The sequence below is a fragment of the Pavona decussata genome, unplaced genomic scaffold (genome assembly GCF_977016875.1).
Source record: "Pavona decussata unplaced genomic scaffold, jaPavDecu1.1 SCAFFOLD_229, whole genome shotgun sequence".
NCBI classification, from domain to species: Eukaryota; Metazoa; Cnidaria; class Anthozoa; order Scleractinia; family Agariciidae; genus Pavona; species Pavona decussata.
This window is the reverse complement of record NW_028145634.1, coordinates 304009-316914: the sequence shown is the minus strand read 5'-3', so window position 1 is coordinate 316914 and position 12906 is coordinate 304009. Positions and strand designations below refer to the sequence as shown.

The following is a 12906-nucleotide window of genomic DNA, read 5'->3' as shown; positions in this document are numbered from 1 at the left end:
AGAAAGATTCAAGATGGCGGCCGCGCAGAACAAGTGACGTAATATTTATGTCAGATAACGTCATCGTCCTGTTTCTCGAAAACGGCTTCAACAAACCATATAACCTCCAGGTTTCATTGTCGTAGCGTAAATGCTCTTGAAGTTACCAAGCGGGATTCCCGCCAGCCTCTCCCCGTCCAAGCCCAAGAACCAAAAAAAAAAAAAAAAAAAAATAGCCCAAGGATAAATAGGAGGTGAAGGAGGGGGTGTTCTCTGCCGCTCTCTCAGGAAGAGTCGTTGAGCTTCTCAAACTTTGTTTTCTCTTTCAGCATATAAAATATCATGAAAAATTCCCCAGGTCACTGACTTATACAACTAATCACTTGCAATTCGTTTTCAGGGGGTACTGTAACATGGCTGTTAAGGAAACAGTGTTTGTTCTCATTTTCACCTTGCTTCTAGTAGCTTTAATGGAAATACAGCCCGCTAAGCCCGCAGGTAAATATTAAATTTGGCCGTTTTAAAGTCGTCTCGAGACGACTTTAACGTCTAGTATAAAAACGGCAAATAAGAAAGACGCATTTAACGTCTGACGACTTTAACTTCTGTTAAGTGCGTCGTTTAGACGCACTTAACAGACGACTTTAACGTCTCAGACGTTTAAGTGCGTCTAGACGACTTTAACGTCACTAGCATAAAAACGGCCAATTCAATATAAATTCACGGAATAGCTGTGTCAAGTTCGCGGTCTAACAGTGACAAATCAAAAGATAGCATTGCGGTATATTACCAGGTTTGTTCCATCTTAATACAATAATTCAATTAAAAATCACCGCAGATAGCACCAGCTAATTCCGGCAATATCAGCATAAACATAACTGGCCGGAGAAATATTAAGTGCATCAAAAAAAAAAAATGTCGAGTCTAAATACTTCACGCATAAGTAGACACAAGTTCATTTTCTTCTTTTGAAAGCTTTCATAGCAAAACGTAAGACAAAAGCATGATTTACCTATATTATAAGTGATCGTGGTAGCTTGCGAGAGGCTTCAGCCGCGTTGATTGTGATCATGAACTTGATATTTTTTATGCAAAAATGATTGCTCATGAGAGGAACGACACAGCGGTAATATATCCCATCAATGCGTCTGACATTTTACTAACTGAAAAAAAAATGTTTCCAGCTTCCCCCGAAGAGAAGAAAGTCATCGATGCAATCAACAAGCAGAAAGAAGAGATTAAGAAAGAACAAGAAGAAGCTAAACAATTACTCGATAGGATAGTGGCAGCGATTGAAGAAGACGAGTGCTCGTCACAGCAAGGTAAGCGGGAAAATTTCGACTGCCTATGAAGCAAAAAATTTTATGTCACGGTTTTTTAGTTTATGAATTTCTCGTTCTGCATATGTGAGTTTTACTGAACAAAACCCTCTCAATCCGCAATTATGATCCCTGGAAGGAGCGAAAAGTGTCTCCATGTTGCGCGCGGCCAAAACGATCGTATTACAAGGTTGTGACGTAGAAAATACTTTGGAACACACGAGTGTCATGGCGGCGAAGGGAGTTTCTTCGATTTCGGCGACTTATTATGCGGCTGATAACTCCAATATGACAAACCGCGCAAAAAAAAAAAAAAAAAAAAAAAAAAAAACTGGCATGCCGAGAATAAACATACATTACTTCCCGAGAGACGAAACTTTACGGCAGAAGTAAATTCGGTTTGCCCGAATTCACAGGAAAGATTCAAGCCATAGCTCTCGAAAGCGAAAGACAACGATGATCAGCTGTGTGTGGATATATTATACTCTCATATCTGTGATAAACAAACATCCTGCAATCTTACTGCAGTTAAATGGCATAAGCATGAAATCACGAGTAGAAAAATCCACGGATCCTCAGTCTTGGCAGATAACATTTACCGCTCCCAGAAATCTTGCTTAATTTGAGCCGATAAACCTAAACAAATGCCACAGAGCTACAATTGTACGTGTACCCGGAAATTGTAGCATACACATTCAGTGAGCGCTTAAAATTAGAGCGTGTTTACAAAACTTATGCGAATGAATTATGAATGAATTATGAGAATGAAATAGAGAAGCCCAACACAAAATGTTCAAAACAACACATAACTCTGTGAATATTTCTCCTACAGAAATAATTCAAGTCTATAAGTAAACGTTAACAAAAGGAGAATACAGGAAAAATAATGTTTGGTTGTGGTCCGAAAAAAATTAAACGTTTACTGCGTGTTTACAAATGTGCCCTGTGAATGAATTACACAAGTCCAACACAAAACATAACTCTGTGAATGTTCAAAATTAACTTATCCACGAATATTTGTCGTATGGCAACGATTTAAGTATTTGTGTATAATAATTCGCATACATGGGTTTACCAAAATCTCTTATCAATGGGGCTCCGCGCGCCCGCCTCCGGCGAGCGGAGCTCCGCTAATAATAATAATAATAATAATAATAATAATAATAATAATAATAATAATAATAATAATAATAATAATAATAATGATAATAATAATAATAATAATAATAATAATAATAATAATTACACGGTGAATTTCATTTTATCGTATTAAAAAAATATATTTTACTCAATTACTATGCTCGTTCTTAAAATATTGTTTTTACTACTCGACAATAAAATTCACATCTTTGCGCCGCCGTGTAATATCCTCTATCTATTTTATGACAGTTTATCCCTTATAACTGAAATTATCCGGCCATTTATGCCTAAAATTACCAGGTTTTTTTATGCAAAAAAAAATTAACGGTTTATCCATTATATCCATAATTCTATTGGTAAACTACCAGACGGCGTTCCATGATACAAGCATAATGATTAAGTTCTCATATTTCCTCGTTCAGGTGGTCTATGTGGCTGGGTTAGGCATGGGCAATCTTGCTATTTACTATGCTATGATACTCCAACCAAACACTGGAGCGATGCTCGAGCAGCTTGCCGACGTCGGGGTGCAGACCTACCCACAATCAGATCAGCCGTGGAAAACCAATTCATCGCCGACCTGGTACTAAAGCAGAAGACTGTTACGTGGGGTGGCGCGTGGATTGGAATCCAACGAAATGATGCAGACGGCAAGCTCTATTGGATTGACGGGACCCTAGTCGAGGCGCAGTTTACTGCGTGGGCAGCTGGGAACCCGAGCAAAAACAATGGTGATGAGGGTTGCGGTCATATATTTGGAAAACTTGACCCAGGCTATGAAGACCAGGAGGGAAAGTGGAATGACGTACCCTGCAATTTGGTGGAAAGCTTTTTTGTAACCAGATACCCAGTCATTCTTTGCCAGAAGTCCATTTAGGGTGACCAGCTCCTTCTTAGAGGGAAGCTGTGGGTCTAGCTTGTATACGAGGTTTAATTTTGTTAATCCATTATCAACTTTGATCAATTTGTTAATCCATGATCAACTTATATTGTGCGTTCGTATTGTATTGTCTGACTCAGTGAAATACAGAAAAGTGATGCAAACGTCGCGTCGAAAAGTTTGGTTTTATTTGTCTGGTTCCTTGACAGTGAGTTTCTGTAATAATTTGGGGGAGTTCATAATTGGAGACGTTTCTTCCTTTATCACTTCTTTCTCTCAACCACTCCTGTTTGACAGGTGAATGCAGGCCCTAAACAGGGTGGATTGATGGGCGGAGGAGTGATAACATGCGAGTGTGTGTATATTTGCTCTCTTTGCTGCTCTCGCGCCCTTACTGGTATGCAGTTTGCTTCATTGGAAATTACGGTTAGATTTCAAATTAGGCGTCTAATGTAAGGGTCAAACTTTGGTACAATCATTCAACAGCAAAATACACTTGGTGTACCGCGGAGACGCGAAGGAGCCGGCGAGAAAAAGCGAAAACGAGCGGCAAGCAACGCGTTATAACGTACTTTGAATTGGAACGTAAACTAGAGCCGTTTCATCAGTTGAGTGTTTACTAAAGTGCCTCTTGTTATTAGTTATTCAAGAAGTTCCGTTATAGGTCATCTTCATGTTAACCAGGGGACTACAGATTCACAGGCCAACATCTCCCTTAAGGCCTGGCCAAACTAGGAAACATTGTTGCGGAAACATTGTTTCTTGTTATGTTTCCGGCGTGGCTAAATTAGCTGCATGTTCATTACACTTTTTGGTACATTTCTTTGCCATCACTGCACGATTAGGACGTGGAATTTGCGGATGGGACGTTTCATGGAGGACGTCAACACACGACGACGAACTTTTCTTTCTTTTTCTAAACTTGGGTGCGGTCTCCAAAAATTCAACTGCAGGAAATTTCATCTTCATCTGACATTTAGCAAGAGTTGGAATAATCGCGACGACGCTAGAAAAAACGCGAAGTCATTTTAATAGTGACGTTTTCGCTGCCGTCGCCTTCGTCGCTGCTAAAGCTGTCTAAAATGTTTGCTGCCACGGTGGCTAATCGAGGAAACATGGTTTCTGAAAACATAGGGTCACGCATGCGCATAATAATAAACTGACTTTGTTAAAGGAAACTAGTCATCATTGCTTTCATGGTGGCTAAACTGGGAACATATGTTTAAGAAGCAAAATTGCGTCTGGAATGGAAAAATGTATTTCCGACTGGAGCAACAAAATTTAATTTCCGCAACATATCTTTCTCACGCAGCTAAAGTGGCAAACATTTGGCTCCTCAACAATGTTTTCTAGTTTATCCAGGCCTTTGTTTAAACATCTTTTTTTGCAAATGTAGTTATCCACTAGTTAAGTATTGGTGACGTCAACAATCCAAGATGGCGAACGACTCGTGGGATCCAAAATTTTGAAATACAGACGGTGTTTCCGAAGGTTTCAATCACGAAAGAAAATACAAGATAGGTGTAACACAAGAAGGAAAACCCGGGAACAATTGTTACAGGTTTCTCACACTTCACACGCTTTTTTGTTTTTGGTGATTCTGTAAATAATGGTAAGGGTCCGTAATTAACAATTCATTCTCTTTCAAAAGTCACTTTATTCCCTGTTGTGTGACCTCTCTTTTTGTGATCTTCCTTGGTTGAAACTGTAAAACATCTCGGCGTTTCAAAATGGTGGATCTTATAATTCGTTCACCATCTTGGATTGTTGATTTCACTCTAAAAGTAATAGATAGAAAATTGTCAGGGTTCAGCAAGAACTGTGAGTTTATATCAGATGAAATAATAGGGAAGACGTTCGACTATTAATCTGTCGTGAAAAAGTGAAACATACAAGGAAATAGATTTCTTTTAGTCAGAAAATAATTAAAACGAAATGCCTTTCCGATTGGTCATTTTGACGAAACGTAGTTTTCAAATCATGAGTCCTGATTGGTCGACATCAACCACGTGTGCCGAATCTTGCTCTTCGATTGGCCAAGTGACATACCGACACCTTTCACCGCTAGCGAAATAACCAACTGCACACTTTACTGAGGATCTATTTTAAGATTGGAATGATAGATTAACCGCAAAATTAGTTATGAACAGTGCGTTACCTTAGCCGTGGGTCCTTGGAGCTCTGTTAAGTCGATAACAATAATTTGATTTACTACACAGTGATCTCTTTAGAGTCAATTGATTAAACTACGGACGAAAACACGCTTGAAAACTGAACTTCTCAAAAAAACAATACGCCCATAAAAAGGCCTCACTTTTTTGTAGCAAAGCTTAGTCTTAAGGCTTTTGAAGGGTGGCTGAAGTGTGTTTAAAAAGGTCTGGTGTGACTGGACGAGCTAAATCCACCGAGTTTGGAGTTTCTGAAGATGTGCAAATCTAATGTGCTTTCTCTAGATGTGCAAATTCCTCAAACTAACAGTTGCTTTTCACAAATTCATTTTGGTTCACTAGCGCCTCTAGATTCACTTGTTTGCTTATTTATTCATTTCCCAACAGCTCCAGATTTTCTTATTAGTTTTTAGTGTTTATTTTTTATCGCACCCCGTGTACGGAAATGAATCGTAAACCAGCACATATAGTTGGTCGCAAAATCGACTATCGCTTTGAACATACAAACAAAAAACTTGTTTTGAAAGCTAACTTTGAATTATATGTCCCAGAGAAATGATGTCCTGATCTCAATGTGTGTTAAATATGTTTTACAAACCCTGGCACACAACACAAGAGAATGGTTGTGGGGAAAAACCAGGTCCTAACGAAATTTGTATCACTCAATGGTAAAACGTTCTAGAAACATAATATGCTAGAGAGGATGTTCCTGACCGGTGGGAAAGATTATACACCGATCAAAATTATCTCAGTTTAAGATGACGAACGTATGGAACATGCCTCACAAGAGTACCCTAACATGAAGAGTGGATGCTTTTAGGGGATCTTATCTCTTGATCATTTCTTGTGCAGAATGAATCACAATATGAAAACCTTAACTGTTTTTTTGACTGGCAAAATGACAAATTTAAGTACAAAGATAGTCAAATAAGAGAAATACTTTTATGGATAAAAACTAACAAGTCTACGTCCGTCCATAATAATGCTGGAACAAGTAATTGATCTCAGCACTTTCCCTGAAGGCAAGAGGCATGCATACGAAATCATCAAGACACATTCAGAGGAACCTCTCCAAAGGAACCATTGTTACTTATAATTACAGGTGTAGGTTGTACAGAAACAAGCTACCTTCTCAGTACAATTCGAAACTCTCCTCAGTATTCCTGTGGAGTAACTATCCATACTGGCAAGGCTTCCTTTAGCACGGGTTTACTATCCATTCATTATTGAAAATTACTTTTGGTGTAAAACGAGACAAAGACCTATTGTATGATATTGTTTGACCTCTAAAGTATTGTCAAAACATATCTATTCTATTCTTATTAACAATTAGAGGATTTATAGATTTTGCTATTGATGTTTTTTACATTATACAAGAGTGACAGGCCTGCTCGACTCCCTAGCACATGTGTAAGCCTTTTATTTTTAATTTGGCTCTCAAGAGTATATCTTTGATTGACTCTCAAGAGTATATCTTTGATTGACTGCCCTCTTTTGTAACATATGAGGGGCGGGTCTTTGTAGATCTCTTTGAGCAATGGTTGTTGCTCTATTAAATGCCAGTCTTTCATCAGGATTTGTTTGAAGTTTGGCACTGCTGGGTGTTATTGGGTAACGAAAGGCAGGATTCGTTTGTTCTCCTTTGGTTTTTGAACTGAAGAGCTAGTGTCCAGTTTTCAAATTGCTCTTCTTACAGGGTCTTTTGAAGTTAAGGGTTCTCGAGATAACTTCTTTCCCGTAGGGGTAATTTAAGATTTAGAATTATGCTGCTCTCCAAATATATTTTTAGAAGAGTTTATTCTGGGAAGTCTCAGAGCCTCGCCTTTAATGAAACCTTTTTTGACCCCTGGTGGGTGGCAAGAAGAGAAGTGCGTATATTGAAATGTTTCAGTAGATTTGAAGTGCGTACGCACATGAAGAACTGAATTGCTTCTGAATCTTTCGCCTTTATTAATGTTTGTATCCAGAAATGTCGCTTCTGTTTCTGAAAATTATGCCGTAAATTTATTTGTGGGGTGGTGTTTATTTGCGTGCTTAAAGAAATGCATTATCTCCCCTCTGTTTAACGTCCCCTCTGTATAACGTCTATATATGTCGTTTTCGTATGAGCGGTTTTTATACGCTTTGGTTTAAAATCTCCGTTTCAACCTTAGCCATGAAGATATTGGCAAAGGCAACTGCCATTTTTGTACCCATGGCTGTACCATGGGTTTGAAAGCAGTGCTTTCCATAGAACCGGAATGAATTTTCTTGGTGAATTAAACTTAGTGTTGGGTCGTATTTAGAAGCCGTAATTTTGTGGATGGAAATGGGATTTGAACACTGGGAAGTGGGATTTGAAAAAAAATGAGCAGGGAAATGGTATTGGTACCCCCCTTCAGGACCCTCTTTGAATGATTCCTTATACTGTGATCATATTTCAAACAAAACCTACTGGGAAGTTTTATCCTATGGTCTTTTTTATAATTTTGTGGCAGGTGGCTGTGGCGTTTGAGTCTAGCGATCTGTGGTTGAAATATTCAGTTTTGAGTATTCAAATGATCCCGGCCCGCAAATGATCCCGGACCGGAAATGATCCCCAAAATGAACCGGAAATGATCCCCATATTGGACTGCAAATGATCCCTGATCGCCTTACTATGAATATTAAATGGAATGGACTCAAATTTGGACAGTGGATTTAAATTTTATACACTTCGTTTTTTTTCCCCGTAATAACAGCAGTCGTTATATTAAGCTATATGCATATAAATTTCACAACTTTAAAAATTATAATGTAGCAGCCCAGTGCAACAGAACAATTTACTTGATATAAACTGGAACATACATGCCAGTTGTTCTCTCAGGTGTGTAGCCTGCGAACGCAGACGCATTTCCGGCTGTCGAGATTTTCTCCGCCGACAGCCGGAAATACGTCTACGTTCCCAGGCTATCAGGTGTGTCGCCTGAGAACAATAAGTAATTGGGTGCGTCGCCTTTGCTTCGTGAGCCGGCTAACTCTGATATATTTAATAGAAATTTCTTCAGAGGGAGATTTTGAACTCGGCCGTTCTTATCTCGGGTGTATCGCCAGTAAAGGACGAGCAATCGGGTGTGTCGCCTTTGCTTTGCCGTGTTTAATAGTCGCTGCACATCGACGATAGCTTTATTTCACTCCGGATTTTTTAATTGTTCGAAGGTTTTTGACTGAACCGGAAATAATCGACTGCACGCAGTGAGTGAATGTTGATTGCTGTAAACTTTTTACAATGGGATGGGTGAGACTCGTATTGCACCGAAAATGTGGTTTTAAACTATCAAAAGCACTCCCGTAAACAATATGCCTCCTGTAGTGATCGAGGAGAAATTTGGGTGGCAAAATCGGTTGCTAAGGCATGCGGCTCGCCATGGAAGGGGACAATGGTCTTCTGTAGGTCTATGCCGACGACAGTGTGTTTTGTAAAAAAAAAAAAAAAAAAAAAAATAGAAAAAAAAAAAAGACTGGGAGTCCAACTAGCGGCAAAACGAAAACGAAAGACAAAATCAACATATTACGCGATATTGTATTGGACGACCGAGGCTAAAACGTTATGCTTAAGGATACTTCCTGGGTTCGCGGGTGTCCTTTGGAAAAAAATTCGTACGCGCGCAAGTTTTGATAAACCTCTAACAAACTATATATCATTATAAAGCTTAATAAATGTAGTTTCCTGTAAAAAATATAATTTAGCGATCTTTTCCTTTTTTAAGTGCCAGGAGCCAGTAGAACCTCGAATCGACCGATGGTCGTTCCATTGAATTAATCGGTTATCGAACGCCGCGCGAAGAACGAAATCGCTGCACAGTGTTATTCACAAGGCATCAATCAACAAAAAGGTGTCAGGCTTTTTCGAAATTCTGATTGGTTATTTAGATATTCACGTCTAAAGTTTGAGTAGCAAAAAATATTTGAGGCGTGTTGCGTAAACGGTCGCCACGGGAAAAATATTTTGAAAATCAAAATTCCCTGACACCTGTTTGTTTGTCATTATTCCTCAAATCTTCTGGCCAAATTTCACGACAATCCGTCAAAACTACATACCCTATTAATTCGTTCAAAGTCGATATACTCTGCCAAAATTCAAGTGCGAGTTTTCGCTCGAAAAAGGTTTGCAAGGAAAACAAACCTCCACAGGAGATTATGACACCTCATTACGTGGCGAGCCAATCGAGCAACAGGATCCCATGGCGTCAACAACAATAGCACAGAATTTCGCGGAAAAAGTATCGCGTTGCAGACACGTTTTAGACTCCGCTGTTGTGATCGAGCGAGATGGGGAAAGTGGCGAGAGGAAAACGTAAAAATCAACCAGGAAAACGGGGGAAAACCAAGGCTAACGAAACCGAAAGCGCATCAGCGGAGAGTTTGAGGAGTGCACTGATATCAGAGATGAAATCTATTGGATAGGTCGTTCGTTTTGATTGCGTGTAATGTAATTTACTCTTCAAGCTAGAGCGATTATTCATTTCGTATCAAAGGAAATGTATAATGAAAGAAAATCGCATTTTTACTGTTATTTAGGTACGATGGTGATTTCCTCGTAAGAAATCTTCAAGATAGCGTGGAGCGGAGCAAAAAGCGAGAGAAAGGGTCACGCAGAAAACGCTATCTCCAGTATTACACGTGGGCTCTTGCGCTTCTGGTGAGTTCTATTTAATCGGTCTAATTCTTGCTGATTTTATGCCAGTGTTTCATTACAAACGCGCAGTAAAACGTTATTTGGTTTTATCTCGCTGCAGAAGGAAGAAATCGGCCCAGAGGATGCAGAATATGATATTTGATATTATCACAGGACGTTTGCAAAGTTACCCTGCAGGACTTTTGCACGGCAATCGACCTCTGTGTACTTGATCCAATAACAGTGGATAAATTTGAAGGCCGCTGCTCCAGTTCTTGGTGATCACCTTCGACAGAACCTTCAACGTCGACTAGAGTTTCTTGGTCGAACCAAGAGCCTTTGTTGCAAGATCATGTTTTCGATCTTCGCTGAAACCTATCTTTCCCTTTTTCTTAGGCCCTGGCTTCTTCCGGGATTTTATCCACAGGCTCTTTTCGTTTTTTGATGACTTTTCCATGTGGGAAGCGCGAAGAATATAAAATTCGAAGTGAGAAATTTTCTGCAGGCGAGATGTAAACAAAATATGCTTATTTTGAAATAAGAGCTCCCGGATGAAGCGTTTTGCCGCGAAAATTCTTCTGGGGCGTCTCGCACTAAGAAGATTATGACACCTTTTCATTTATTTACCTTTATATGGAAATACGTTTTCCTAAATATCTCGCGCTTTTTAAAATATTTTTCAATTTTTTTTTCAGTAAATGTTAGATAAAATCCCCAAATTCTATATGGTCGAAAAAATGTTTTTTCACTTTTTCACCCTATCGAACCCAGGAAGTATCCTTAAGACTAAGATCCGATTAAGAACAAAGGCGACGATAGTGGGTGAGATTTGACCGCCATCTGAAGTGCATTGACCAATTCTCCTTCCTTTTTCGAAAAAAAAATTAAATAAAATAAAATTTGCGAAAGTCTTAACTGACCCGCTCTTTAATTTGGAAGACTTTCGTACATTCCGTGCACATTTTAGGCATTGTAATGGTATAAGTACATCATATACATGTATGTTACAGTTTATAGGTAAATTGTTCTGTTGTACTGTGCTGCTATATTATAATTTTTAAAGTTGAGAAATTTGCATGCAGATAGCTTAAATATAATTAGCGGTGTTATTTAAAAAAAAAAACGGAATTCTATAAAGTTTAAATCCACTGCCGAAATTTGAGTCCATTCCATTCAATATTGATGGTGAGGCGATCGGGGATAATTTGCGATCCAATATGGGATCATTTCCCGTCCGGGGGTCATTTGCGGTTCAATTTGGAGATCATTTCCGCTCCGGAGATCATTTGCCGGCCGGGATCATTTGCGGGCCTGTACAGAGGCCTTTCCACAGTCTATATAATATTGTATGTATATAGTGTATATATAATGATAGAATTGTAATTGTAATTGTATTTCACTTTATTTTATTTTGTCTATTTACTCTGTCGTTCTAATATTTATTTTCTCGAAGACATTAGCAATTCAAAGCTACTCTGTAAATTCGAGGATAAATAAAGTATATGTATGTATGCTAGTTGCCTGTTCACTAAATTCTGTTTCACGGTAGCTGTCTGACCAGCTTACGACAGTAGAACCCCGCCTTACGACCACTTCGTTAATACAACCACCTCGTTATTACGACCATTTTTTGCGCCCTGAACGAATTGAAAGTCCAGTCATTTCCTTAGTTTTACAACCTCGTTAATCCGACCACCCCGTTATTACGACCACATTTTCACGGCCCGAAGGTGGTCGTATTAACGGGGTTCCACTGAAACATGATATGCTAGAGAGGATGTTCCTGATTGGTATGAAAGATTGTACACTGATCAAAATTATCTTTAAGAATGTATTGAACATGCCGCAGAAGATCACCCTAACGTGAAGGGTGGATACTTTTAGCAGATCTTGTATCTTGATCTTTTCTTGTGCAGAATGAATCACAACAAACTCCTAACTGTTATTGTGACTGGCAAAGTGACAAGTTTAAGTACAAAGATAGTCAAGTGAGAGAAATACTTTTATGGATAAAAACTAGCAAGTCCAAGTCCATCCATGATAATGGTGGAATAAAATATTGATCACAGTACTTTCCCTGGAGGCAAAAGGCATGTGTACGAAATCATCAAAACACATTCAAAGGAACATCATCCAAAGGAACCATTGTTACTTAAAATTAAAAAAAAAAAAGAAAAAAGCGCTATTGTCAAGCTACTGGTTAAACTGATGAACGTTTTGATGGCAAATCAATCATATTAGTTGATGACCCTGATTTACTACTACCGGGAACTGATAAGCCTCTTTTTCGTTCAGTCTGCCCGTTCAATATAAGGCCAATTAGTTTATTTCATGTACAGTAAATCAAAGAGTACGGGATCAAACGAAGCAGAATCTTCGTTTAGACATACTGCTTGAAGGGAGTTACGCACAGGAGATTGGAAAAATGTTGATAAGAAGTTCTTGTTTATTAACTTATTGGGCAACTGTGTGCTTGAAAATGTCTATAGAATTCCAACCAATCGCCTGGACAAACCAATTCGGCAATATCAATTTTTCAAAGCTGGCTCCCTCCCCTTCGGACGGTTTCAATTTTTTTCTTTAAAGAAAGAGTTTTTTCTTTTGTTGCTGCCAAAATATAGAGTTCTCTTACCCTTAAAGCAAAGGCAGAGCTTTCCATGCAATTATTTTGGAAAACTTTACGTTTACGCTGTCACTTTTTTCCCAGTCCCACGGACTGTGTGCAGTTTTCGACTTTTTTTCTGCCCAGTAGTTTTTGTGGCGTTGACACTAAAGTTGGCATGG

At 38.9% G+C, this 12906-nt stretch overlaps 3 protein-coding genes across 4 annotated transcripts in view; 2 read left to right on the top strand and 1 right to left on the bottom strand.

Moving 5' to 3' along the window:
* LOC146458735 (uncharacterized) overlaps window positions 1-12906 on the top strand; it is a 257490-nt gene that overhangs the window by 140775 nt on the left and 103809 nt on the right. The gene's annotated exons all lie outside the window — the stretch shown is intronic.
* Window positions 1-12906, top strand: part of LOC146458736 (uncharacterized) — a 256692-nt gene that overhangs the window by 167947 nt on the left and 75839 nt on the right. The window lies entirely within an intron of this gene.
* Window positions 1-12906, bottom strand: part of LOC146458738 (uncharacterized) — a 94167-nt gene that overhangs the window by 31120 nt on the left and 50141 nt on the right. The gene's annotated exons all lie outside the window — the stretch shown is intronic.